This window comes from Pollicipes pollicipes, unplaced genomic scaffold (genome assembly GCF_011947565.3).
Source record: "Pollicipes pollicipes isolate AB1234 unplaced genomic scaffold, Ppol_2.1 Scaffold_4881;HRSCAF=5763_pilon_pilon_pilon, whole genome shotgun sequence".
Taxonomy (NCBI): Eukaryota; Metazoa; Arthropoda; class Thecostraca; order Pollicipedomorpha; family Pollicipedidae; genus Pollicipes; species Pollicipes pollicipes.
The window spans coordinates 4991428-5015222 of NW_023596576.1; the positions used below are offsets into that span (position 1 = coordinate 4991428).

Here is a 23795-nt window from a genome sequence, read left to right on the forward strand (position 1 = left end):
GCATTTTCCACTCGTGTGTCAAGGAGCGTACCCGTATTTCGTGTGCCGGCATGCCAAGCTGGAGTGGGGCTTCTTGATTTATAGCTTTGTCTTTAGTTATTTTGCTGACCGCACGTACTCGTAATTCACAAGTGCTCGTTCGACGAATCCACAATGGGATGGGTTCGAGCTGTTTCGTTCTGTCGGCTATGCCTCCCTTTGGTTCCGCTTGTGAATACACGAATCGTTTCGGTATGTTCTTTATATCTTTACAAGCTACGCACATGAAAAAACAGACACATACAGTCACGGGTCTGGTTACAGCCGGGCTTTGTCTTCCAACATAGCCCATAATATCTACACCCATCTTCAGAAGTCCAAGCGAGTAGGACGCCGCCTGGCACATACATGCAAGATGACGCGCACGCAATAAATGCTCAATGCCCCGCACACTGGGTGCACACACAGACATATAAGTAATTCACGTCGCACCGCAGCGTAGTGATGACAAATATCCAACACATACAAATACGCATTTCACAATTGTTAACGCGTCAAACCACGCTGCAATTGCACTGTCAACGTTGCAACATCAATTCACCATTGAAAACTTGCGAGGGTTGCACGTCTTAGAGGCTGCCGAATACACTCATGCTCTCTCCCCTAAAAAAAAAAAACTGAGGTCGATGACCATCACCGCAGAAGCTTGTGATGAAAGCAAAAATAATTTTAGCATGACTGACGATTGAAGATGTCTTTAAAAAATCCGTTATGCGGCAAAAATAACGATGGAAAGCCATGCATGTCCCAAAGTTGTTTTGGGATTCTGAGATGCTCATTGGGCCTTCCACCCGATGCCAGTCAACACGTGAACATCAGGGAAGTCATTCAATTCAAATTCGGCGCATTACATGTGAACGAATTGATGCACGTAGCCAATTAACACAGCAAACTATTCACCAACGATGCATCCAACATCAGAACACTAGAAAAACCCTAGACTTCAACACAGCAAAACGAACAAAGCAACGCTGGAACAGATCAGTCCTGAGAGATCTCCAATATTTACCACATCCTAGTGTTGAATCCATACCATCTCTACCTTTAGATGGACGAGTTTATGCCCATCATCCATTTCAACCCAACAAAAAATACCCTGTCGTGCTACACGTTCCGGCTCCCCACACTCGCGCCTGCAACGCGTCTGCTGCGACCCTCGCATGTTCGCGCATGCGCGCACGACCCAGCCGCGCCCACGGCACGCCGCCCCTGACCCCTGACCTCTCAGGATGCTGTACCGCCTAGCACCGGCGGCCAATACGCCGCGACTTCGGTCACAGACGGCAACGTGGTGGCTTAATGTCGCGGGTTGCATTCCACCGTCATTGTCGCCTTGGAGTCGGATCGCGGAGTTTTGAGAATCGTGCAACACATCCAGTGTAGTGGGAAATGCCGTGCACGATAAGAGCTTCGCAGCGTCTAGCGTAAGGTCAGTTCGGTTTATGCCGTTATTTGGTCCCGTTGTTCAGTTATAACGGATCAGTCGAGTGAAACTATTCTCTTTTGAAGCTTCTGGCGGTCTGAGCTGACGTAAATAATCATCTTAAAGATAACATCAGAGACGTCAGGCTTTGGTATGACCGAGAGCTCTTTGTGGTTGCGGTGATGTGCCTCCACCCCTCGGCTGCACCAGTCCACAGGGCATAGGGAAGTCGCGCGATCTTCCTCTGATGCAGCAGGTTCAGCCGGGCTGAGTCAGGCTCTCTGGGCCCCGCAACACATCAGGTCATGTCAGACCGGGTCAGGTCGCGTCAGTTCATGCCGGTTGACCGAGACCGGTTTGGTGCGGGTTAGTTCAGGTCGGCCGGCCCGCGTCCGGTGGGGTCGGGTCAGGTAGGGTGGCAGACCGCATCAGGAGACCGGATCAGGCTAATTCGGGTCAGCACAGGTCGAGTCGGATCCGTCAAGTCGGAGCCTGAACCTGCACGGGCTGGACTCGTGCCGACTGCCCTCCCCAGTTCAGAAATATGTGGTCGGTCCCGATCAGGTCAGGTCAGGTCGGTTCATGTCGGTGCAGGTCAGATAAGGTTGGGCCAGGTCAGGCCAGGTCAAATCAGGTCAGGTCGGCCCAGGTCGATGCAGCACAGGTCGGCTCAGGTCAGCGGGTCGGGTCGGGTCAGGACCTGCACCCTCACGGACTGGACGTGTGCAGACTGTCGTCGCTCTCCAGGTAAGAGACGTACGAGTCGGAGCCCACGTCCGCCTCGTACTTGATGGCCTGCGGGTGCTGCGACGGCTCGTGCATCGACAGGCAGCCCTCGGGGCCGGCCGTCGGCGGGAGCGGCTCCGCACCGTAGCCGTGCATCTGCAACAGCGAGCAGTCGGCGTCAGCGACCGGGCGCACGCGCGTAGGGCACCTCCAGCAGGAATGCAAACAGCGCTGGGTGGGGCGGTATCAACGGGTGCGACAATGACTATCCGTGGCGTCACCAAACGGGTGGGATCAGTGCGGTGTGGTGCACCTCCAGTTGGCTGATGGAGCATTGTGCGGTGCCAAGTGGCTGATGTGGCCACAGCAGACAGACGCGTGAATCCGGATATATTCCCGTCATTTCGTGGGCTTAAGAGCAGTTCAGGCACAATTTCCACCCCCAAACCTGCTACATCGTTCTGGGATCAAGTAAGGGACATTTTGGGCTATCTTAGTTATCGGAACGATATCGGTCTGAGGCTTCAGCCTGGACAGTAGCATGTTGCAGAAAGTTCACCAAATACTGTGGCCAATTAGGCGTCAATCCTTATACAATAGTTGTGAATGAGTCAAGCTCCAGCAGACTTGCCGCGCTAGTTGCGATGACTTGTTTCTGCGAAACCACGCAAACAACTGCGGCATGGCCGTGTACAACATCCCACGGGGAACGCCGGAGCCCGACAGCTCGTCGGTCATCTGGCACGTGCATAATTCAACTGTACACTTTAACGCTCACGTGTCCGTTCGTACACATAAATAATACGCCGCCGGTATCACACAACTCAGCGGCCACAACGCCTTCATTACGGACCAAATTAAATGGCCGATGTTTATCGTCTTGTCGGCACCCATCCATACAACTCTATTTGAAGTGCGCCGGGCGCAGGAGTACCGTGGGGCATACAGCGCCGCACGATACCCGGCCTCTAACGGCCGCCGGTATAAGGGCGTAATTGCTCTAAAAGCGGGCGGGCGGCGGGCCCCGGCGGACGGCCCGGCGCCGCCCGTAGACGGTAGCGCCCTAATTACAGGTGTTAAAATCCATATCGGCCGGCCGGCGGAGTGTTGACCGGCGCCTGGGGACAGCGGGCAGGCGGGCGGGCCGGGGGGGGGGGGGGGAGGGGGAGGGCAGCGGCGTCACCGGGCCACCCTCGAGCGCCCGGTCCAGCCCCGGGCCCGGCCGACAACACCACGTACAGCCGAGGCCCGCCACCGTCACCGCCGCCGCCGCGTGCTTGCGTGCGCGCGTCCGCTTTGTCCATTTGTGGTGCTGTAGTGGTTGGATGTCCATAGTTCGGCGGAGAAATGGTGGTTGAAATGTGGTTTGATGAAATGGCGTCGTGCTTGAAATTGAAACAGCGGAAATTTAAAAAAGAAGTCTGATTACAAGCAACAGTGAACAGTAACAAGCCTACCTACGTGAAATTGTATTTGATCTGAGGTTAGTGTTGCCAAGTAGCCATTGCTCCACACCCCAAACAAAAAGCCGTCTTCTTACCGATACCAAACCCAAATCTTCCCCGTCCCAGGCGCACCCCTCACCAGCGCTCCTCCTCCCCCTCCCCACCTCTGCGGCTGGCGGGAAGCAGCGCACCGCGCGCGACAGCCTCCCAAACGGCGCGGCGCGGCGGCGCGGACCGCGCGCCGCCTGAGTTATAGCTGTCAATCATGACACGCCCGCCTGCTTACTCCAGCTAAAAGCCCGCCGCCGTACCTCTATTTTTGTTTACGTACACCGGCCAAGACGGGCTATCCAGCCGTCAGGCCGGATAAATTATCCACTTAGCCAAGGTATACAGCAATTTGTATCAATGTATGATTTGTGCTCGCCAATGAGTGGTTTTGTGGTCGTTTTTTTGCGCGCGTCGGCTAAAGCGGCCGTAAAGAAGTTGTGATTTAGATGTTTTGCGGCCGGCGGCGATGGCGACGCGGGAGAACCGCCGCCGCCGCGATGGATGCGACGTCGCGCGAACACAAACACCGCCGACATAATAGACAGTCGGCCGCGCCTTGAACGCCGTCGCGGCGTGCCAAAGCCGAATGCATGGCCGGAGCCGGCGCGGGCCGGGTCGTCAGTCTGGCTGGCGGCGCCGGCCGTCCGTCAGCAGTCGCCGGCCGCTCCAAGCCGGCCGCGGGCGCCGCTCAGCCCGCCCTGAAAAATGCCAGACGCCGCGCGGCCGTCGGCGGCGGCGCGGCCGACGGCGGCCGTTCACGTGGGAGCGGCCGGCGCGTGGAGGCTGTCGACGGCGCGCCCATTGGGTCGGCCGCGGCGGCGGCGGCACGCCGTTTTTGCCGCCCGTATCAGCTTTTTGCCGCGCCCTAATGCGGCCGGTGGCGCCAGCGAGGCCCAGCGGCGCGGCGCGCTGCGAAAGCCAATGGGCCGCGCCGGCCCGCTGGCTCCCATCGCCGCCGCTATTGGGTTAGTGCCGACAGCGCCGCCGCCGCCGTGAGAACGTGTCCCGCGCCGATGGGTCTGGTGTCCGTCACCGGCCGACGGGGGCCGGGGGGGGGGGGGACAGGCCTGCCAGCCGCCCGCGGGGCGACACCGACCGTCGCCAGGTCACAGAAGGGGAGGCGGCCCGCGGGGTGCGAACACCTGTCGTCGGGTCCCGACGGCCGCCGCCGTCGGTCCCGTATATGGCGGCTGAGTGCTGGACCGCAGGAGGCGGCGGTGTGCTCCGAGGCGGTCAACAACGGCCGGCGAATTCCAGTGGCTGTCCGGCGCCCGCTGCTCCGTCACAGCAGGTTTTCCCAGTCGCCTGCACGACGTCTTTATCTGAAGCGTCGGCTCCTCTCAGACCGAGCCGAGCCGGCCGCGCCGGCCGGCCGCGATGCAGCTTGGATTGCATAATCGGTCCGCCTGCCAATCACTCGCCGATGCGATTGTCATTGGACAAAGCCTGACCGTCCCGATCCGGAGATACCCTCCGCCGCGGCCGAGGCGCCTGCACGAACTCCGCTGGTTCAGCGCCGCCCCCATTGTTACGGGCTCGGCGCGGTATGGCCAGTGGTAATAAACACATGCCGAGCGGCCGGGCGGGCGGATGCCGATCCGCCTCCGTCTCTGGCCGACCCCACCACGACACGTCAGATGACCGCACGCTCCGGTAGACGTGCCGTGCCGTGGCGATCATCGCCGCCGCAAGCGCGGCGCGCTCTGCACACCGCGCACGTGCACTGGGCGTGCGGCGTCCACGGCGTCGTTCGGCGCGCTGGAGCTCCGCCGAGAGCCGCCACCTCGCGTGGCGCTCAGGTGATCATCCCATCACGCCGCCAGGTGAGCCCGCGCCAGGGCGTGCGCGCGTCACCTGGGGCGGCGTCGGCGACATCAACCATGGCAGGAGGGATGGAGGCCGCGCGTGCAGGCCGGGCCGCCGCCCGCCGCCGCTGGCCGCCGCTTATCAGGGCCGGGATCGGGCGCGGCGACCGGCGTCGGGCCGCGGCCGGCCGCGCGGCCACTTCAAAGCGTCTGGTGTCGCGTGTCGCCGCCTGGCGGTCGCCTCGGCCGGGCGGCGGCGCCTCTGATCCACGGCGGCGGGCGCCCCGGGCACGGGTCAGCGGCGGGGTCAGCGGTGGGGTCAGCTGCCCGCGCCCCCGGCACTGCAGGGGTGGCAAACGGCCGAGTCAGGACGGCTTTGCTTCCGCGCTGGAGATCCGCTTCCAGGTGACGAATACTCGCTGACGGTTCGAAGCTGCTGCCACGGAGAAAGAGCATAAAATAAAATTTCCGGACGTCATTTGACCACCACGGTTTTTCTATGCGGCTTGACGAAGAGCATTTCAAGCCTGACCATTGTCCGTGTTGAAAGGTCCCATGATTGTTCGTCTAGCTGCCCTGATGCCCCGCGCGTGGCGGCAGGCTCTCCGCTCCGGCGGAGTCCGCTGCTGGACGGTCACCGGCGGCCGCGGAGTTGGCGGCAATAAACCCATACTGGCTGGGCTGTGGGCCGACCAGCACGGCACGGCGCGCCCGCCGGCCGGCATTAATATTTATGTGACACCCAGTGTGGCCCGCCCGGCCGCGCCGCCACCGCCGCCGGCGCGCCAGATTGACGCGCTCATGTGCATGCAGCAGCAGCAGCAGCAGCGGCGGCGGTGGCGGCGGCGGCGACGATGAGACAGACGTCTGCGCCGTGGCGGCCGCGCACATCTGATCACGCGTGCGCCGCGGCTCATTGGCGAGCGGATGCGACGCGTTGGGTGCGCGCGCCACGCCCGTCGCGGCGACGAGGTGATAGCGGCGCAGCGGGGGCGGGCGCGGGCCGCCGTGCTGCCCACCGGCACGGAGTGTGGGCTGGGGCCTTGCGTTGACGTGGCGGAGGGCGGCCGAAGCGTTGTCAGCCTGTCATACAAGAGGGATGGTTCACAAACGCTGCCGGCTTTGAGACTGAGGGACGAGATTAATGGCTACAAGGGAGACGTTTTCCAGCGCCGGACCGCTCTGGGGCTGTGCCAAGACGAGTGGTACGTCTGCCGCCCCCCCCCCCCCCTTCCCCCGGACGGCCCACCACAGCGCTGAAGCTGCGCCAGTTTATTGCAGTGTTTTGTACCGTTAGCTGCTCGTCCCACTCTGCCGCATTTGCATGCCGCGTCTCTTCGATTAGCAGCCTCCTGCGCTCTGCAGCTCGCCCCATCCACTCCCCACTCAGTCCCAGCCGGCCAATCTCGACGTCTCCCCCTGGAGCGGCGGCTCGGTCTTGCACAGCTCCGTTCCCGCTCCTGCGCCGGCGCTCCTGGCCGGACCGCCGATTCCAGGCGCTGCCTTCGTCAGAGGCCGTGCCGCCGCCCGACCCACTGATTGGCCGATGCGGCGAGAATGATCGCGTCATTAAGCGGGTCGGCGCAGGCGGCGCCGCCGCCGCCGCGCGGCCAAACAGAGCCATAACGGCGCTAACCGGGTCTCGCGCGCCGGATGTTTGCCGGAACGGCCGCAGCGGCGCCGCCGGCGGCGGACTGTAGCTGGGCGTGGTCCCCCGCGTGACGTCACCGGTGTCACGCACGGGCGCAGGTGCGCGCGCGGGAGGCGCCACGGGCGACGCGCGTGTAAACAAACACGGCAGAGTGGCTCCTAGCTGGCGCGCGCCTGAGCCACCCCAGGACGTCACAAGCAGACCGGGAGGCGACGGCCGCCACCATCGCTTGCGCCTCGCATGCCCTACGGCGGCCCACGGGCCGCTCCTGGTGTCCCGCCCGCGGGACGTCGACCGGGACGATCCCGGGACGGTCCCGCGACGTCACGGGGACGGTGGCTCCGTCGAGCGCCGTGCTCCGGCCCGGATGCGTCAGCGGCCTGTCGGTTGCGGCGCGGGCGGCAGCCGACCCCGACGCACGGCCACCGCGGCCGTGACGTCACCGACGGAGCCGTGACGTCAGTGGGGAGTGGAGCTGTCGCCCCGGGGCCCGGCCGGAGACAGACACCGCGCCCCCGGCGCGGAGCGTCGTGGCGCGTCCTGATCGCAGCCCCCATCAATGGACCACCCGGCGTCGTGCCGGGTCAGTGATGTCACCCCAGGCGGAGCCGCCGTCCCGCGGACATTCGCGGAACGCTGTCGTCCCCGGGGACTGGCTGCTGTCATGACAGCCCTGGGATTATCATGATGTCACAATCCCCGCGGGGTGCCATGCTACTGTGCCACCGTGACTGGGTCTCGGGCCGCCCTCCTGTCTTTCGCAATAGTTACCATGTCTTGAAGACATGACTGTCTCGGGTGGCGTCCAGGAGACGCCACCTCCGCGGCGTCATTGTGCACCAGTCGACCCCAGCTCATCCTCATGTCTGAGTGTAATCCCTGCAGATCTCGTCCGGTCACGGATCGCTCTGTGGTTTAGCCGTATTGATCTCTGGAAGCTTGGGTCGGCCTAGAGTCGATCTTTTGTACTTGTTCGGTACGCGGAGGCCGGCTTCGGTCGGGCGATTCTCCGCCGTCGATCTGGCCCTGGACCGTCCCTGTGTCGTCCCTGGGGTCCCGACTCGGTCAAGCCGCCGGTGGCCGGTCCCCGATCCCCGGTCCTGTGGCCCCGGTCCTGTAGCCCCAGTCCCCGGTCCCGGTGCCGGCCCACACGGCGTCGCCAGCCCGGGGCACCGCGGCGATGCGGCAGCCGATAGCCGTTGTTTGTGAGTGGCACCGGTCGCGTAAAGAAGTCATTAGCTGATATTCGCCGGGCGGCGGCGCCATCGCCCGCGATCGGCCGATACGGGCCCGATCATCGGCCAGCTAAACAAACAGGAGCGGCGCGCGGCGGCGGCGGCGCCAGCGCGCCCGACCGCCGCCGCCGACTGTAAAAACAGGCGGCCGAGAGCGGCGCGGCGGCGGTGCGCGCGCGCGCGCGCGGTGCATAGCAATGCCGCATCCGGCTATCAATCATGCGCAATGCAACGCGACGGGCGGCCGGCCGGGCCGTATTGGCAGGGCCGCTGTCACAGCATCGGCTGGGTGATTGCCGATGGCATATCGGCGCCGTTGGGCCGCCGCCGCCGGCGGCGGCGGCTTCTACAAATTGCGGCCCCTTTTTCCGGACCTGTTCTTGCCCGGCGCCTGTCAAAGCACGCTGTCACGTGACAAACGACCTGAGATACGGCTCTGACATAATGAAACGTTATCGCTGGCCGCGGTCGAATATGGCGTCGACATGATTAAAGGCTATTGTGGATTCAGCCTTGCGGATACAGGGATAAAACATGAGATCCGGAGCGCGCGGGGCCTGCCGGAGATCTGTCCCTGTCACGGTCAGAGGGTATGGAGGGCGTCCGGCCGAATACGCGGGATTTCCGTCGGGCGAGGCCGGACGCCGTCCGGATGCGCGCGAGCTGCGGCGTCAGGGCGGAGACGCGCCGACACTTCCGCCGCCGCCGCCAATGACGGCGGCGCGGCACCTCGCCGGCCGCACCAGAAGGACCGCACTGGCCGCGCGGCGGCGCGCGGTTCGCGCGGTCCGCGGTCCCTGACGCAATGGTCCGCGCCGGACCACCTACCGCGATCAAAGGGCTTACGTTATGGGGTTTGACACAGCGGACACCGGCGCCGTATTGCGGACAAAGCTGAGGCGGGGATTAACCGTCATTACACGGGATTGAGCGGCTGCACACGTCGCAGGCCGGGAGGCTGGTCGGCAAAAATCCCGTCCTCCGGATGGTCGGTATGCGGCCTCCCATTGACCGGAGGTGGGCCCGCACTGACGATGACCCGGCCCGACCGGCGCGGTCCAGAGCGGCGGCCGGACGCCGCACCAGCGGACAGCCGCGCAGGGAAAGGCAGGCGGCGAAAAAGAGAAAAAAGGCTCATGCGTCAACGCACCGGGCTGAAGCGGACAGTTGCCACCGCAACAGTGCGAGGATGTTCATATCATCATCATTGTCGATAGTGCCGTTGCAAATGGTTACCTACATCGTCATGGTTGCGGTATTATTCAGCGGCTTTTGAATCAACATGTGACCGCTCGCGAAGCTCGCCAATCGAGTGTCATCCGGTCTACGGCGACCCAGTCGGGGTGTGTTCTCGCACGTTCCCGCAATAAAAGGGTGGCTCAAGGACTCAGTCCTGTGGGCTTCTTCTCCAACGCCCGGCTCGCCGATACCGGCCGCTCTCTACACGTCTTCAGCTTGTGCCTACTGTCTACTGAGTGTTATCTCGATTATTTGGAGAGACAGGCTGCCCTGAACTGACTGCGACTGTTATCAAGCTTGTGAGCTCAGGCATGAGCGACGGAACTAGTCCAGCACCGGGGGCTCAGGGCGACTGTGGTCTGTTTCTTTCCAAGCACCGTCTTAAGCCTACTGTTTAAGATTCCCCACCGGGCCATTTGTGTCCACGCCTACGGCTCGAGATCTGCCACGTAGCTGACACGCCTTGCCGGCGACGACCCCTTGCATCACTGAGAAACACACACCCCAGCTCACGGCTCCGGGTGCGGCACCGACCTGGCTGAGCAGCGTCTGGTACTGCGGCGCGCCGGGGTCGATGTCGCCCTGCAGGGCGAACTCGTGCAGCGTCTTCCAGGGCGGCTGGTAGCTGGTGATGTCGACCCCGCCGTGGCCGCCGTCCATGGGCGCGTCATGCCGCACCGGCGAGCTGGCCACCATGTGGATGCCCTGGATCGGCAGCATGCTGGCCAGCCGGCGGCCGTCCTGCAGGGGCAACGGGTCGGGTCACAGGTCGCGACGGTCGGCTGTCGGCCAGGGAGGACGTGGCAGCGCCAACGAGGGGACTGTGTAGAGAAGGGCTCGACTGGCTGTGCGCGGTTGGTGAGAGTTGAATGAGGAGTCTCCAGGGGGATATTGGGCTGCCATGCGAAGACGATACTTTTGCCCGACAGCACCCGCACAGAACCGTGGCACAAAAGGAACGCAGGCATCGCAACAACCTTGGTTGCTCTTGATCATTCGGCTTAAAACAGAGCCAGGGCCACGGTTTCGGCGAGAGAAAAGGCCACATGAGTCCGATAACACCATCCACTCCGAAACCACGTGAGGCCCAGCGCAACAACGCGCAACACGCAGCACGAGACGCAGCCCGGCACCTCTGCACACGGTATTCGCCCACCCCGGCACTTCGGCGCACGGTACCCGCCTACCCCGGCACCTCCGCGCACGGACCCGCCTACCCGGCACCTCTACACACGGCGACCGCGCACCTTGGCGTCTCTGCACAGAGCACCCGCCCAACCGGCACCCGCCCTCAGTCAGAGAGGTCGGGTCAAAGTGCACGCGCGGCGGGCCTTTGATGGCGACGGCGGGCCGGCGACGGCGCTGGGCGGGCTCCTCAGTAGCCGCCTCCCCACACAATGACCAGCCAAATCACAAACACAACAGTGGAGTCGAGTGCGGCGCGGTGCTGAACCTTGCTGTTTGCGCAGTCTGCGCGGTATCAGAGGCGGACAAACACTCTCTAATGTCGATCAGCTCGTCATTACGCCAGCAGGCGGTGGGCGGTGCTACAACTGATGATAAAGCGCCAGCCGGCACCGGCGGGACGTTTTTGCCAGCGCCTCCGCCACTTCATACACTAATATTAGCCGACGATAAAGTCATGGGCTTTGATAAGATTAGTTTGGGGTCGGCGTGGCGCGGCGCGGCGCGGCCGACGCGCCGTTTTTGTCGGCGCGTGCGCGCGAGACGCGGCCTCGCGGCGCCAGCTGCGGCCCGCTTCGCTCTGTCACCGCGGCGCCGATCAGTTGTGACGTGCCACCGGCTCTCGGGCCGCCGGTGGGGCCTTTTTCGCGCCAGCGCGCTAGGCTTTTTCCGTCGCCCGTGCCGGCGGAGACATGACGCGCGGAAACGCGGAGGGGACGGCCGCCCGGCGGCGCCTCCGAAAGGGCCTGACTGTCGTGTGACAGAGCTGACGGCCATGTGACGGAGCCGGCTGACAGAGTGACGTGGCTGACCGGCGCGGGGCACAGCCAGCAGCTCAGACAAACTGACGGCTGTACCGCACAGGGCTGAGCCGGACCGTCATATGTGCCAGAGCTGACACCTGCCAGCAGCAAGCTGTGCGGGCGCGGCAACCGTCCCCGTGAGCACAGTGCTGCTCATCTGAAACGCCCGTCTCCGCAAGGACGGCGGTGGCTGCCAGTGCCGCCCGTCTCCGCGGGGACGGCGGTGGCCGCCAGCGCTGCCTGTCTCTGTGAGGACGGCAGTAGCTCCTGGCAACGCCGCCTGCGCCACCGAGCAGCGACGGACGTGCCGGCGCAAGCCCTCCGCAGCTCAGCTATGTAAAATTTACACCCTACTGATGGTGTAATCCCGGGCGCAGGCATCATTCCGAGACGACGTATGGGCCTAATTAAGGCCGGGCGAAAGCGGGACCGATACCGCGTGGGAATGGCAGGCGGTGCTCCCGCAGACGCTATCGGACGCCCCGCACCCTGCACTCTGCAGAGCACGCGCCCACGCGGCCGACCACTTAAAAGCGTCGCCGCGCGCGTGCGTCGCCGCCTTCTGCACCGTTCGGCGTTTTTCATCTCTTCGGCGGCAGAAGATGAGAGAGGCCGCCGACGCGTCGGGCGCGCGCAGCGGTCGGGACGGCGCGGTCCGATGTCGCCGGGTCAAGTTCAAGGTCGGTACGACACGCCTCCGGGGTGAGGGAGGTCGCGCGCGGTGGCGGACTTCGCCAGAGTCGCGGCGGCGGCGCTTCTTACCGCACCCGGTCCGAGGACATGTGACACGTACGCCACCGACAAACGTAGCTCATTGGCGCGTGCGCTATACCAAATGACCCTTCAAAAAAGCTGGCCGATAGAAATTCAGCTTTGACACTTATATTCAAATTCTAAGCAGCCCAGTGTCAGCACATGTGAAATTTGATCTATAGGCACAGGCATAACCGAGTCACATACCGACACTGAAAAACCAACAAACAACGATCAATCTCGTTCGTGTCGCAGGCCGAAGACAGGCCAGCCGCTTAGGGCGGATGAGGCCCACGCGACCTGGGGTGTTCCACGAAAGGCACGACCAAACCCCGGGCTGCGCGCCCCGTCTCCGGTTTCGGTGGTCACGGCCGTAACCCAGCGCACAGACAAAATAGTGCGCGCCGGTGGCGGCGGCGCCGGCGCCGGCGCCAGAGCCGGCGACGCCCGGGCGCCGGACAGAGGGGGCAGAGCGCCGCGCCGCCGGAGCGCCATAGTTAACACGCCGATCGCTGTCCAGATAGAGCCAGGTGGGAGATGGCCAGAGCTGACCATGCGAAAATTGTCGCCGTATCGGGCCGGCATCAGTCATCGGAAATAGCGAGCGGGCTGTGGGACGGGCGCGCGGCACACTGTTTACGTGACCGCAGGCTCGCATCGCATCTTATCAGCCCGATGTCACCGTTGCGGCAGCGTCGTACAACAGCAGGACCGGCCGGCGGCGGGTGGCGGGGCGCGCCGCCGGCGAGGGCGGCGGCTTACCTTGTTGGCCTCCTGCATCTGGCGCAGGTAGATTTGCCGCTTCTTGTCCTTGCAGCGCTTGTTCTGGAACCAGACTCGGATGACCCGCGGGCTCAGCCCGGTCATCTCCACCATCTGCTCCTTCATCAAGGGCGTCGGGCCGCGGGTTGGCGTTGTAGCACGTGCGCAGCGTGTGAAGCTGCTTCTCGTTCAGCACGGTCCGCACGCGCGTCGTCTTGCCCTCCCGCTTCTTCTGCTCCTTCTCTGTCTTTGGCTGCACGTTCTCCTCGCCAGAATCTGGAAATAAGAAGGAAATGTACTCTCATTTGGAATTTGGAACAGACGTTCAACCTAGCCTTCGTTTCCTCCGACACATTCAGCATTCGTCCGACGCTAATGATATTCATCCATTTCAAATTGATGCACGTGCTGTTTCGACCTGCACTGACACATGAGGCAGTCTGGGATTAATGCATCTCATAACTTGGCAGAAAACCACCACAGCTTTCATAACTCGGCCCATAATCACTTATTCCACTCAAAGCATGTTTGGCCAACCAATATTACGTGAACATGGCAATTTTGTGTCCCGAATAAACACATTTGCGCTACACAGATGTTAACGTAGTAGGCCTGTCGAATATGTTTTTCCCAAACACGACTGTTGTCTTTTGCGTCATGCTTGCTGTCTGGCAATTCTGGATGCGTCCGATTGCTAGAAGAGGCAATTATGCAGGCAGACACAAATCTATAAATACCCAGTCTAATGACAACAGGACAGAGCCAGATCCCGGCTTCTCTGCTGCCGTTTCTGTCATCCTCACAGGCGCTGTCATGTGTGCCCGGTGCCCTCCGCCCTGCCCACGCCCCGGGCTGTATCCGTCACGAGCCTTCGCTACTCCTGTGTGGCATCCGGACACGCATACCTGGCCTGCGTGCGCAGCAGGCCACGCCGCAGCCCGCCCACCTGCCCAGCCACCAGAAACATCGCACCCATTCCTGCGGCCCAGCTCTCGGCGGCGCGCGCGCGGCGGCTGCCGGTGTCGGCGAGGGCCCGCTGGTACCAGAGCCGCGGCTGACCGGGCCTCTCCGGTACCAGAGTCGCGGCTGACCGGGCCTCTCCCGCACCGTCTCTCCGCCTGCCGGCCGACCGGCCGTCGGCGCCCGCAAGCTGAGAGGGTGCCACCGCCGCCACCGCCGCCGGCTGTCGCCGGTGCGGCCGGTGTCTCACCGCCGGCCAGGCCGCCAAGCGAAACAACGGCACGGCTCGGCCGGCCGCGGCCCGTCCCCTCCGGCCGTCACCGTGACACGGTCAGGGCGGCCGGCGTGGGTGGGCCGACCGCTCCTGGCGCACCGCCAGCCCCCCCCCCCCTCCCCGCCTTCCGCCCTCCTCCTGGGGGGCTGACCTGGCGGGAAGAGATAGGGTGATGGTCAGAGGTCGTGCGTGGGCAGGGGAGGGTGGTGAAGGTGCTTAGTGGAAGTGAGCCACTGAGTCAAGAATTCGTCAAGTCAAATCAAGAAATGAGCCCAGGAATTGGTGGCTACAACAGTAAGTCCTCGTGTTCTTTGTTTGATGCAAAGTTCATGATGGTCCAGACCCGTGCGTACGTTCCACAAATGGGGGGGGGGGGGGCGGTGACAGTGCCCGAAAATTACTTGCGAAAATGCAGTTTATCTTGATGGGCCGAACTCAAATGTAGACGTGACTATTGGAAAGTAGGGGGGGGGGGGGGGGTATAACCCATGCGTCCCGATTACCACGCATACACCACTGCTGCTACCAACCAAACGTTGTGACACCTGACAAGTAACACAAAATCAATGCTGCAGCAAATGTTATCGTTATCGCATTGGGATTTCGAAGTAGGGCCAGGCTGGAGGGGGGGGGGGGGGGGGACAGCTGAGGCCTCTGCGAATGCAATGGAGGAACTGCCAGCCGCTGCCCGTTGGCGCCATTGCAATTACGTGTGAGACGGCAGTGACACAATGTGCCGAGAGACAGCTGAGCGGAACTGACAGAGACTCCCGGCTTAAGAGTGGGCCGAAGTTGTCTTATATCCCGGTCAACACCGACTTGCATAGATATAAGCACTCCTCAGTTTGGAGCGCTATACGTGCAAATATCACTGCGGAAAAAGCGGTTTTCGCATCGGCTGGCGGACAGCGTGCATTTATGTGCTTTATCAGTTTGACAAACTGTCCAAACTTGTCACGGGTCATACCAGCACGGCGCGGCACGTTCGCCGGGGTCGCGCTACACATCGCGTCCCGGGAAGCGCTGTTTATGCCAGAGTGAATTCCGGTTCGCGAGAACGGCAGCGGGAATGTGGCGAAGTAATCCGCACGATGTCATGCATAGCCCTGACCAATGTGTTAAAAAATCAGCCTTTCAGCTATGAAGGGCCATTTTTCCGCTGAAATGTCTCAGGCTGCGGGCGACTTGACATCGTACGCGCCAAACGGTAATGCTTACAACCATTGAAGAGCGCTGATAAGAGTTAAAACATCATCTTGGTGTGAAATGAGGTGCTAAGAAAACCGCTTAATCCTTATTCAGTGCATTGAAAAGGCTTGACAGTTACATGCGGGGCCCATCTTTCCATTGTCTTTGGAGCCTGCCAGAAACGGTACACTGATGCGCCATTGTACTCAGTAGTCAGCCCGTCTCATGGTGTGGGGAGCAGCAGTTAAGCTGCCACTGCAGAGGCCATCTCTCGCCGACGCTGACATTCCAGGGCCCTCGGCCAGCTGGAGCCCCGGCTACGTCGCACATTATCGCCAGGGCCAGGGGCGGGCGGACCGCGTGCCATCGCGACCTTGTCGGGCCCGGCACCGGACACGGACCACAAACAGGAAACGTGCCGCCGCCCGGCATTCGTCGTGTCCGAAAATTCCGACAGCGTGTAGCAAAATACCCGGTCAACAACGCGACCGCCACCCGGGATAAAGCGGTGGCAGCTGCACGAGCTCCGTAAAACCACAGGAGCGCGTCGCTCAGACAAGGGATGCACAGACCCTTCCAACAGCCGACGCCTGAACGCCGGGCCGCTGACTGACGCTGGCTGCCAGCAACTACCGGCCGACGTACGCTGCCTTCATGAGAACGCGACCAACAACTGACCGGCACTCCACGCGGTCACAAGACGCGTCCGCCCCCTCCCCCCTCTCCCCGGATGTCAGCCGCTCGCCCGGGGACGGGGTCAACCGCGGCCGTGACCCGGTAGCCGTTCCGGCGGCGCCGCAGCGAAGACGCCGGTAAACAGTGTCGTCGGCCGGCCGGCGGCGCGGCGCGCTTTGAGACGCGACCGGCGCCGCCGACGGCCCTTGAGACCCCGACCAGGGGGAGGGGCGGTCAGGAGACCCTCACGGGCCGTGCAGGAGTCAGCCAGGGAGCCGCGGCCCGGGCGCAGGTTATGGAAGTACGTTCCCGATCACACCACGGATTGGGTCGCCTTTGCAACAGCCACGCTGACCGAAACAGAGTTTTTTTCCGAGGGCCGGACTTCGACGAATCCACGCGATAATCCAAGGTCAATCTAAGAAGATGAAGCAGCGGCCGCTGCAGTGTCCAGCCGGATTTCTTTTTAAACGCAAAGCTGTCACAGGCCGAGCGGCTTCAGCGCCGACTGGTAAATAACGTGATCAGCGCCGTCGTAATTGGCCGATTTTTGTGACGCGTTCCATTGTGTCGAAGATGCTCTGACAGGTGCGCTCTGAAAGCGGCTGATCGGAGGGCCCCGCGGCCGGAGCGGCAACGGACGGGTCCGACCGCACCGCTCCCGCTCACGGCAACTGGCGCCGCGGCGACGCACGGCATGGGGCTGGTGTGAGCTGTGACTGACACCCTCACGGGGCACGCGAGCTAGCTGGCGACACGCCGCCGCCGCCGCCGCCGCCGGGCGAGCTCAGCCCCACCTTACCAGGTGAAGAGCTGGGCCGACAACCCGCGGCAGCCTCATCGTCGGGGACCGGCGCGGAAGCCGAGGCCGCCAGCGTGTCGGCCAGCCGCGTCCACCGGTGTGTCCACCAGCGTGTCCGGGGGTCGGCGCCGGCGCCGGCCTGTCGCGGCGCCGGCCGTAAATAAGCGCGCTCGACGGCGCGGTGTGCGGCGGCGGCAGCTGGCCGGCCCTCGCGTCGCTGGGCTGCGGACACCACTGGCGGCCCGGCCCGGCCCGGCTCGGCCCGGCGCGGCGCGGCGCGGCGCGGCGCAGTCGCGAGTGCTGCACGGTCAGCGTCCGATGAAAGGCGACCGAGCCGCCGCCGTCGCCTCACGGCCGCAGCGTTGCATGGGCCGGCCGCGATCTGCCTCACAAAACGGCGCGCACGAACGTTTCAAGACGAGTTTTCGTCTGTGCGGACGACTGGAGACACTTCAGGGCGATTCTTTTCGCGGAGTTCACGAGTGTCTGCCGCGGACTGCCTCAGTCTCCATCGGTTTCCATGTGATTGCGCCCTACGTGGCCGCCGGCTGTAGAAAGGTCAACGTTAGCGGTTTATGAGAGGGGCTGGGCCGGTTGCCTCCCAGCAGCAGTCGTGCGGGAAACGCGACTATTTTATCAGGACAAACTGGCCGCTCTGTTTGAAAGAGCCGGCGTGTCTATGTGCGCAGGACGCTGATCAAACAGGGGCCCAAACAATCATCACCGAGTCGATGATCGGACGGAAATGGTGGTCCCAACACGGGCGGTCCACGGTCGGCGGCGCCGGCCGTCTCCAGCCGGCTGGACGCGGCCTGCCCGAATGCAGGCGACCATGACGTCCGGCTCGGCGCGGTCTGAGCGGGGCGCAGCCACGGCCGGACTGCAGCCGTCAGCTGCCCTCGCCGCGACCCAGCTTCACTTCGCTGGTGGCCGTGGGGCACTTCGAGCGGGGCGCAGCCACGGCCGGACTGCAGCTGTCAGCTGCCCTCGCCGCGACCCAGCTTTACTTCGCTGGTGGCCGCGGGGCACTTCCCGAGTATCGAGACTAGTCGAACACTTGTGCTGCAGCTTTCTCAAGCAGTCCATTCTCAGCACATTGAGCGAGTGCGTTTTAAGACCTGCTCAGTTTTAAGACCACCGATGGTGCCAACGCAGGTATTTGTGAATGTCACCAATGCTAGGCTGACGGAACAGGAAATTGCCTGTCCGGTAATTCAAGGATTACAAATAATAGCGGTCTTGCTCTTCTCTTTATTTTCCGTTGTATTATTCCTATATATCCCATATCCGAGAGTGTAATTCCAATTTACATAATATTATATAGACATATTTTGGAAATGATTACATGAGATGTGATGCCATGATATATTATTGTATACGCATATCTGATTTATGTACGTTTCCGGACCATTGGGGGCGGCAAAATCTGCCTAAGAACGGTTCTCGTTGAATCTCATGTTGGACCATTCTATCAAGTTGTTTAGCCCACTAAAAGCGGCATTTTCCCGTTTTGTTTTTTTCCGAGTCAGTGCACGAAATTTGACATGGGAATAATCCACTCACAAGATTGATGCAGCGCAAAATGCGCCACTTGCGCCACCGGATCTCACTGGTGTCCCTCTGGCATAGATGCTTTCGCAGCTTTTTATGGAAATAACCTTCCCAAAACTAACCTACCCTATATTTTAGAAACATGACGAACACTGTACTTGCTCGAGCAGATTCAAAGCCATCAGGTGCAAAACAACGAAAGCATTGCAACTTTCCATCTCATCTTCGGATCGCGGTGAGCTAAGTTGTGGCTTAAAATGTTGCCTTCAAGTAAGGCTGCAAGTTTTGAGTCCTGAACCAACCTGTATGGAGGTGCCGATCGGTTCGATGGGAATCATTACGGTTGAATTAGCCATTTTCACCGAATGCTGCCATCGACTTCCCCTCTAAAACCTATATGCTTTTTGTTCAACGAGACTTACTTTGGTTCTTTCCACCGGCGACCAAGTAGCTGTTCAGCACACTGACAAATTTGCGTGTTCGTGGTAAGCATCGGAGGAGATTTTTATCTCTGCGGAGGAATCCTGCCCCTCAACAACCGCCTCGCCCCCCCCCCCCCCCCTCCAACATTAAAACAGTTGACAACAAACACTGCTGTCTTTGTGGAAGATCTGGTCGTCGGCCCAAATTAAACTTGTGGAACTCCGCTGATAGCCGATGCCGACCAATCCCTTCGTAAATTTCAGCTGCGACGAATTCCGATTGTATGGATTGTCTCGTCAGGAACACCAACACCTAACCACAAGAACGACGGCAAAGTGGTGATGGCCTTTTAAATATTTGTTCGGTAATTAGATACCGGCCAGATCACTTACCTTGGCGACCACGCTTGAAGTCAGTTAGTGCTATTTGGAGCTTGACATGCCTTCTTAAGGTGAAATTCAACCAAAATGGGCTGCTTATTTTATACTTTGAATGAGCCAGGTAGGAGCACTCCCTATTTCATGCGCAGTGGTACGTTGTCAGCTTTGCACTGCAAGTACAAAAACTCTTAATGCATTGGGCTCTTACCACAAAGTCGGAAGGTAGTGGAAGCGGTGCTGTAATGTGCCTTCGATACCGGTATACAACGGTAGCATTCCCCGCAGACAGTGGAAAACCGCACGGAATGCCATTGTCTTTTGCTTCAAACCTTTGCATGCAACAAACCATTGCAGAAAAACGGTGCAGCAAGAGCAAACGGTTGAAGAAGAAAACATCACAACTGAGTGCAAAGGAAGCACTGCATATTTCTACTCAGAAACAAGAAAAAAACCGCGTTCCCAGTGCCTTTCAAACTCGCCTAGCGGAACAAGTCAGCTACTCGCCCAGCACCACGTCTTCGCGGCGCAGCTCTCTGATGGTATAGTGCCCGAACGGTACCTCTTCGCAGAAGCAACAACCAAGTATAAGTGCATTTTTGCACCCAGGTATGGTTCTCGGTCTGGAAAATAATATAAAAGTCTATCGTAGCGATCGCGCCAAATCGCCAGCACCGGTCATGTCCTGGGGCGATTCCTGAAAGCACGGACAACATCCCGCACCGGCAGGCATAGCCCATAACCGACGCCACATGTGGGGCAGCGCTAGCCGAATGTTCCGCCACGCTGTCAGCCCCCCTGCCAGCGTCCGGCCGGCCGGTGCCGTCAGTGGAGCACCGGCGGCCGCGACATCTCGCCGACCCGCTTGCGTTCCGCGCGAACCGGTAGCCGCGCCGGACTGGGGCGCGGCGCCGCGCGGCCTGTGCACGGCCCCCAGACAGCGGACCTGTCACGGGAGGCGACACGGCGCCGCGACGCCGCGACACACGGCCGACAGACAGCGCGACACGGCGCGGGAGAGGCCGGCCGACGCCGCCCCGCCGTACCCACCGTCCGCAGCTCTCTGCACACGGTGACCGCTGTCCGCAGAGGCGCCCTCCAGGCGGTGACTGCGGTCTGGAGGAGCTCCCAGCACACGGTGACCGCAGTCTGGAGCGGCTCCCTGCGCACGGTGACCGCAGTCCGGAGGGGCTCCCTGCGCACGTTGACCGCGGTCCGGAGGGGCTCCCTCCGCACGTTGACCGCGGTCCGTAGGGGCTCCATGCGCACGGTGACCGCGGTCCGGAGGAGCTCCCTGTGCACGGTGACCGCAGTCTGGAGGGGCTGACCCCTGACGGCCGGACGGTACACATGGTCTGGAGAAGTCCGCCCTGGCGGCCGGGTGACAATCCTGATTCAGAGGAGCCTTCGAACCTACAGCTAACCCACTGTATTGCCCCAAACATCTCCCTCTTCAAACCTGAGCAGGACAGCCTGCACTGATCGGGGCTTAGCACGGCAGGTGGCGGTCCATCCGGCAGGCTGCAGCGTACTCTGCGCACCGCAGAATTAGCCGTCGAGCACGACTCCTCCGACTTATCCCCGCAGACGGAGCACCGGATAGGCACAGCGTCTGACCGGCGTCTGACCAGGGTCTGGCCAGCGTCTGGCCAGGGTCTGACCAGCGCGTGACTAGCGTCTGACCAGGGTCTGACCAGCGTCTGACCGGCGTCTGACGAGCGTTTGACCAACGCGTGACTAGCGTCTGACCAGGGTCTGACCAGCGTCTGACCAGGGTCTAACCAGGGTCTGACCAGGGTCTGGCCAGCGTCTGACCAGCGTCTGACCAGCGCTCAGAGCCTGATACGCGGTCTTCACGGATGCTGAACACGGACCAAACACGGACCACGGTCGCTCCCTTCTTCCGACCGGCGAAGGAGGAGCATCGGAAGGACAAAAAGCCGTCGACCCTCGTGACTGGCACTTCCGTTTGAAGTCAACCGGCGACCTTGGCGCGCACGCCGAGGCGGGACGGACGCGCTGCTCGGCGGACCCGGCGGAGAGCAGGGCTTCGACGTTTGGGGCAGTGACGCGTCTCGGAGTCGAGGAGCACCACGGTCAGACAATGTGTTGGATCGGATCCTTCGAATAATGTTACATTCAGGGGCGTCACTTTGTATGCTTTCAGGGCGGAGGTCTGAGCCCCCCCCCCCCCCTCCCCGCTCCCTCCAATGCTGGCTAGAGCTCCCTCATGCTCCTCTGAGCCCCCTCAATGCATATAAGCAAAGATGGAACGCTGGACCGAATAAATACATCACAGTTATCTTAACTATCTGTATGCTAGGTGGAAGGTGCCTAAAAGCATTACTGTTACTATTCATTTAATTTCGCGCCAAATAATATCCTTCAAGTACCGTACGTTTTTGTCCTTTCATATAAAAGCCAGTCAGCAAGTGTTTGCAGCTCATTTTCTTTAAGCGATAAAACCTGAATTGGAATAGAGAATAATTGACTGCATTGTGCGGCAGTTCTTAAAAGTACAGGGTGACCGAAAGAAGAGTTCATGCATGTTTTCCCAAACAACGGCAAGTGTATTCGTCGCATAATTGTTGCTGGGGGGTTTTATACGACACAATCAGCGACGGCAGTAGTCATCAGTGAGCCCTTTATAACATTTACTTCGATATTTTTCTGTGAATCACATCCCCCTCTAAGCCTTTCACAAAAAGGCAGTTCGCATTATTTTGGAATCGGAAGTTGTTCTTCTGTAGGAAAACATTTCTGGATTTACGAAGTATCACAAAGCTGTATATCAAGATTGAGGACGCAGATCCAAGTGGCCGAAATCCGGGAGAAAATGAAGTTTTGGTAGGAGCTTAGGTCTGTCTTTTCGGCTGAGCCCCTACCGATTTTAGAAAGTGATATTCCTGATTACATTTATCGGCATTGTCCAATATTGTTAGCATTGTGCGCTTAGCTCACAGATAACTTCTGTCTAAATGGCAAAACATTTGTCATAAAAACCGTCAAGGTTCGTGATAGTAACGTAACTGACCTTCCATTCGCGTTTCTTTTCTTTTTCGGTACCACTTTGCTAACAGTTCCAAACAATGCCATGTGCTTTTTTCGCGGGAACAAAATCAAGCTTAACGTCCTACTGTTTGGTGAGAGAGCACCTTTGATTATCGCTGATGATGTGACTGGTAAGGCTGCTTGCGCTTAAGACGAATGAACACTGATCATTTGATATCCAGAGACCACGAGCTTATAGCGGTCTTGCATTGCTACCTTCTCCAGACGCCATCAGTAGCGGCCGACCCTTTCCCTCCCTCCCCCTCCCCTCCCCCGGTGTGCCACCGTCGCTTGTTGATAGATCTGACTGATCTGGCTGATCATCTAACGGATCTGGAGATCTAACTGATCCCCGGTCCTAACTCCGAGCAGCAGTCGGTCTGCGCCGGCTGACCCGGACCGGGTCAAGCGGCGCCCCTGTGCCGGGCCGGGCGGTCGGAGAGGGTCGCCTCTTCGAGCGCCGGGCGGCGGCGGCGGCGGCGGCGGCGTTTTTGTCCGTTCTCGCGTGAGATGGTGGCGCTGATACGGGACCAGTCGGCTACACTCGAGCCCGGCCGGCGCAAGATGGATACCGGCCAGCAGCGCCATTGACAGAAAGTCGGAAAACGGGCGGCGAATCGATCAGCGGGCGCGGACGGCGGCGCCGGCAGGGCGGGCGACGCCACAGGTGCCAGCCGCGGCGGCCCCAGCCGGTCCGGCCGGGTCGTCCGGCCGAGGGGGGGGGGGGGGGCACGGGACCGTGCCGACAGAGCAGCGCGGCTCGCGCGGCGCCAGCCTCCGCGCAGACGCGTGAACGAGGTGTCAGAGCGCGCGGGCTGGATTACACGGCCTGATGGGCGATTACGTATGATCTCCATTGTTTTCTGACAGCGGTTAGCGGAGCGCGTCCTCCCAAACCAGTTTCGTCGCCCGCGCCAGCTGCGCTCGCCGTCGCGTACGGCCGCTGACGGCGCGTCAGACCCCTGAAAAAGCGAGCGTCGCGGGCTGCCGCGCGCGTTCGCCGCGCCCAGCGGGCGCACTCACCTCCGGGGCTCTTGGCGCTGAGCTTGACGTTGTTGTTGTCCTCCTTGCGGTCGTGCACGCAGTCGTAGTCGTCCTTGCAGTAGAGCGCCTCGTTACGCAGCGCGAACTCGTCACCTGGCACCAGGTGCTTGGCGCACACGCAGCAGCGGAAGCAGTCGATGTGGAAGATCTTGTCGCGCGCCCGCATCACCATGTCCGTGCTGCTGAAGAGCTTGGCGCACTTGCTGCACTTGGCGCCGAACAACCTGCCGACGGGGCGGGGCTTGATGTCTCTCCAAACCGGCAGCAGCCCACACCATCGCAGTCTGTGTGTTGTTTGGAAAGCACGCTCGCTTTGAAAGTTTGAAAAAACTA

General features: G+C 61.2%; 1 pseudogene; it reads right to left on the minus strand.

The window, feature by feature from the left end:
* Positions 1-225: 225 nt before the first annotated feature.
* LOC119101178 (insulin gene enhancer protein ISL-2B-like) overlaps positions 226-23795 on the minus strand; it is a 42206-nt pseudogene continuing 18636 nt past the window's right edge.